Here is a 5,830-nt window from a genome sequence, read left to right on the forward strand (position 1 = left end):
GCAGGGTCCATATGGTATATTTCTTTGTAAAACCATTATCATTTTGCATAGACCCTTATACAGAATAAGTGCCTAGTAGGCATCTCTTGAGTTGAATTGATCACAAAATGTTTAGGAAATAGAAATGTGACAGTGGTATGAATTTAGTGCATTCTTGGTAGGTGCTCCAGGTGGCACTTGGAGGTTGTTATAGTAATAGATGCTCATATGTGGCTCATTTCTCTCTTTTCTTCAGTTTACAGAAAAGCAGACTCTAACATGAATTAATTATACAGCAATTAAATATAATATAAAAATTTATCTATCCAGTGTTGCCACAACTCAGCCAAAAGCAAAAAAGGGTTTGACAGAGAATACTTAGTATCCATGAATGAATTTTTTCGTCAGCTGCAGTATCTACTTTATTCTCTAGAAGGCATTTTTTCTGAAAATCAGACTTTTCCCAGCTCCCAATACTGAGATTAGAGGGTTAATGAGATCCTAATTTAATATTAATCAATATGTATGGAAGAAAGAAAATACAATTTCACTCTGAAAACATTTTTAAAGTGGAGATATTAATCTGATTTGTTCCCAATAAGATTCTCTTATTCTTGATTATCCAAACTCATTTGTAAGATTCAGAGTTTTGACTTTTCTAGTGGCTGAGTTATTTATTAAAATGCAATAAAATAAATAATGGTAAAGTAGGTATCACATAGTGACAGAGTCTGACTGGAAATAGCTTCACTGGTCATGGAGCTGGGGTGGGAAGCATGGGTATTGGGCTTACAGGAGGGCCTGTGCCAGCAAAGAACTTTTCGGACTGCTTCTTAAAACAGTGGCAGAGTTTATTGGGTTGGGATCTACAATTTATAGGGAAAATGATGTAGGTTAAGAGATTAGGCAAGCCTCTTGCAAGAACAATGATTGGTAATGAATTAAAGATGGAAACAATGAATGTACAGTGCCTTAGTGGCTCTAAGCAGTGTTTTCAATAGGATAATAAATCACATGTCAGCATATCAATGTAGGACTCAATACTGTATATTCTTCTCACAAAACTCTTGTATTATTATTTTCTTGGCTGGACATGTAATATTTGGGGAGAGGGAAAGTTTGCTTTTCTCATGCTGGGGAGCAAACTATGTGCTTTGTGATTTCTAGTTGATGGCTCTGATTTTATAGGAGCCAGTTCTCACTACTGGGGGCTACAACATAGCAGAATTGTAAAAAAAATATTTCTCTTGATTGTATTGAAACTTATGCATTTCCACCAGTGGCAAAAGGATCAAGGGAAAGAGATGAATAGTTAGAGCTTATCAGGATTGGCCTTAAAAGTGATCAGAGAAAGGATGTTACTGGAATTATGTTTTGTCCCTTGAGCCAGTATCACCAGTAATGGAGAATATCATGAGAGTTGTCAGTTTGTTCTCTTTGGGAACCTTGCTTCCACTCACATCCTAATGCTGATCAGTTTTGAAATACTACTGTGACTAAGTTCTGTCTCTGCTTGACCAGTCCTCCATAATCTCTCCCTGCTCTGCCTTTTCCATGTCTTTTTTATCTTCTAACTTTTCAGATACCTTAAAAATAAAATGGTCCATCAACACTGTTCTGCCTTGCAAACGGACCACTTTTATATGTATTTGATTTAGTCCACCTTCTTTATCTTCATAGATTACCTTATGTAGTATATTTGGCACTGTGATATTAAATTTAAATATTTTGTTTTATTTTCCTTGGTGAAGTGAGATTATCATGAGTCTAATGTATCTTTCCATTTTTATTATTTTTTGCTTTTTATTTTGTGGTTCCTAATGTACCGCCTTTTTGTTGCTTGGTTTTATTTGTAGAAAGAATGGAAAATTTTATATAATTTAGTTTCTCTAGTACTATACTTACTTCTTGGTCATTTGAGAAGACATTGAGAAGATCAATTCTCCTAATTTCCAGAATTAGTCAAGACTGTGAGCTTTTTGCACAATTTTCCCCATTTCCTTATACTCTTTCACTAAGAAAACAGAGAAAGAAGATAATTACATAAGAAAGAGTCTATGTGTGTTACATTGTTCCATTATTGCTATGATCAATGAACTAGCCACCAAATGACTTTAGTGAAGAGCCTCTCTATATTTAGCTAGGCTGATCCTTTGAAAGAAAATGTCATTGAATATATTAAAAGACTTTTTAGCATGATGAAATATGCCATAGTATTTAGTACACTTAGAGAACCTCTTAGAACCAGGTGTCACTTCTTGATTATGATAGGGCTTTGGGCTATGACTATGGATGATTGTGATAGAATGCACAACTACAGAGAAAACAATTCAGGAAAAAAATGGAATGTTTTCAACCAACAGCATTTCATTGTGGGTAAGTATAATGTCTTTTGAATTATCTAAAACATCTGTATTCTATTTGCACATCTTCATGTTTTTGTGTCATAACAAAGTTAAGCTGTAGTTTTCTTTTAATTACCCTTTTCAAATGTGAACTTAAAATGAAAACAAAATCTTTAATTTTTGATAAGCTTGCATCTAGGAAACATATAATTGGTGACATAAGTGGATAAATAAAAAGTATTTATTTAGTACTTACTAATGCCAAGTATTGTGCTAAGTGCTTGGAAGATTAATATAAAAAAGAGCCAATCCCTGTCCCACAAGGCTTAGATTTTAATGGGATAGGTAAAACATTTAAGGGAATTGTTGCCAGGGAAGGGAGTTACAAACATGAGTGAAACATTCATAGGCCAGCCAATTGATATTCCCTTTTCTAGAGGCAAAGGCATTATTGATTTGATGTTTAATGCAGGAAAGAAAATAAAAAGAACTCCATTCAATGATGATATCAGTGAGTCATAGTACACTCATCAATCATATTTAAAACATAAAGGAATCCACATAATTCCTGCATGTTCTATCATACCGAGTCACTTGAATCAAGAACTAAAAATTAATACTGTTTTATATGTATAATTAATGAGTTCACACATTATTCTAGTATAAAAAGTCATATTAATTTGGCCATGGCATTGATCCTACTAGTTTAGTTGTGACTTTCTCTTTACTTCCCCACATTTTCCAATTAACAAATATTTTTGAGACAATGTTAACTCAAATAGAACAGAATAGATTTCACAAAAGGGGTTCAGAGGTTTTTACATCAATTAATTATAAAGATATAATATACCAGTTATTTATGGGAAGAAAAATTGAATAATATTAAGTAAATTGATATCTTTATGATATTTACTTGTATATTTAAGAGAATGGGAAAGAGGCTTAATCTTGATGATTCGAGATTGTAGATCATAATTATTGAACTTGACTAAGTGCATTTCATATCTGTGATAATTTGGAAAGTGTGGCATAACTTCTTTAAGGATGATTTTGTAAAATGACAAAACATTAATGTAAAAGTGAAGATTTTTGGTTAATTATCCAGGTGCTCTCAAATTCCCAAATTCTGCTCAGTGAAATATTGTCTGAGTTGAGAGAGTGTCGGAACTAATGTATTTTTAATGTCTAATAGCTTAGTGAAAAGTAGAGCCTAAGGAAAGAATTTGATAGAAAAATTGTGCCAGGACCAGGAAATTATATGGCCTTAGCATGAGCTTGGGCAGATTACTTACTAACTCTTGAAGAATCTCATTCCATTTCTGTATAGGCTTGGTTGTCAAGACACACTGTTTTCTTCCAGTTACTGAAATTCACCTTTAAATGGCAGGTTGTAATTTTTAATTGTGTATCATTTTTAGATAATTTTTTGAGCCTTATATGCAAGGGGGAATGTAGAGTAGTGGAAAGAAAATTGCATTTCGAGAAAAGAGATACTTAATTTTAAATCCTGATATAGATGATATTAATTTTAATGATTAACCATTCTGAGTTTACTTCCCTTTATATCGATTATCACTCTTCCCAGCACATTGTTTAAGAGCTTAATAATTGTTTTTATATTGACTGATTCCAAGTTCAAGTATAGGAGATAGATCTTTTGCAAGGCATATGGGCACTCAATTGGTCCTTGTGTATCCCTGTGACTGCAGATCGTTTTTGAAGATGATGGTTGACTGAATTCAAAAGCTGTCCCATTTGCAGAGTATAGGATTGGGGAAAAATAGTTTTTCTCTCTTGGAAGATCAGCATTCTTTTGGGACACATCTAGATCACATCTCCCAAGGTTCTAGGAGGGCACCCATCCATGATGGTCCATAGCTTGAGCACATGGCATTGGTGCCCAGCATGGGTTTGTCTCATATGCCTAGTGTTTTGGTCCTTTGTCATGAGTGAGATGAATAATAATCTTAAGGGATAGATAATATTGGCTTTGATGGCTTCCTCATGAATTAAGAAACAGAGTTCTTTGGATTGGATTTTGTTTGCCCATTAGAAGGTTATTTCCACAAAAATGTCTTAGAAGCGAGATGATTAGCATCAGGGTAATGCTATGACTAAAGGACTAAGAAAACTGAAGCCATGCCCTGAATCAGGATTTTGATATGTAAATAAAATATATGTTGGAGTTTGTAAAAATGAAATATCTATTCTGCCACTAATCTGCCATGGTCTGTCACACTGAAGTGGTTTTTAAATTTTTTTTAAATTTTCTTTGTATTATGGCATAAAAAATCAAATTATTTCCTTATACTTCATATCTACTCTGCATAAAGTACCATTTCCAGAAGATAATCTGTTAAGCTAATGTTTTTTTAAGGAAAACATTAAGTGGGAGACACTTAAGATCTTTACTCCAGAAATCTGGTTATAGAGGGAATGAATTAGAGGTTAAGAGAGTTTAACAGCAATAATTAACAAAACTTGATCTCTCCTCCAGAGGGTTAATACCTACTAGAAGGATGAATCTGACTGAATCAAATTCCCTTGTGGGAGAACCTGCTTTCTCTGAGGGAATAAGCATCATCTGTAAAATGGGAAGAATAATTTCTATAGTACTTTCCTTACTAGTTTGCTATGAGGATTAAATGAATAAATAATATTATGTAAAGTGCTTTGCAAATGTTAATGCATTATATGTGGCATATGAGCCCCTTGTCCCTCCCCACACACTACATGTGTCCCCAAAATATTATCATAGGTTCAAGATAAATTGTCAGCATAGATTAACATGACATTTAAATCATATCTCATAAACACTTTTCAGTGTATTTTCTTTAACAGACAGGAAAAGGACACACCGGTTTAAAGTGAAATACTTTCAATTGAACAGGATACCAAGATAATTGACAAGAAAAGCTTTCTCTATAGACAAAGAATAATATTCTCTCCCATAGTTTGCCACCAATAAAGGAGAAGACAGATTTAGGGAATATTCATTACCAGCCAACCTTCTTTTTATTAAATCAATGTGACTTCCCAAGGATGACTCCTCATCCTCCATACATTTCTCTTTTGTTATAAATAAATATAGTTAAACAAGACAAATCAACATATTGGTCATTTCTAAAAGAAAAAATGTATTCCTCATTCTAAATTGATGGGCCATTACTTCCCCACTGACAGGTGGGAATTATACTTTATCGTCATATACTTTATCTGAAATCATCATTAGTCATTGAACTAATTAGATTCTTGAAGACTTTCAGTATTGTTTTCCATTAAATTTTTGTGGTTGTTGTTTAAATAGGTTTTGTTTATTTATCTCTAGATTAGTTCATAAAATCTTTGTAGAATTCTCTAAAATTTTCTCATATGTGCATATAGATAAAAATATGAATACAATATATGCATATATATATAGATTCTTAATAGCAAAATACTAATTTATTACATTGATTTCCCACAAGTTGTTCAATCATTTTCCAAGGAAAAGATACCCAGTTTCC

The sequence above is a fragment of the Monodelphis domestica genome, chromosome 3, assembly GCF_027887165.1.
Source record: "Monodelphis domestica isolate mMonDom1 chromosome 3, mMonDom1.pri, whole genome shotgun sequence".
In the NCBI taxonomy this organism is placed as follows: domain Eukaryota; kingdom Metazoa; phylum Chordata; class Mammalia; order Didelphimorphia; family Didelphidae; genus Monodelphis; species Monodelphis domestica.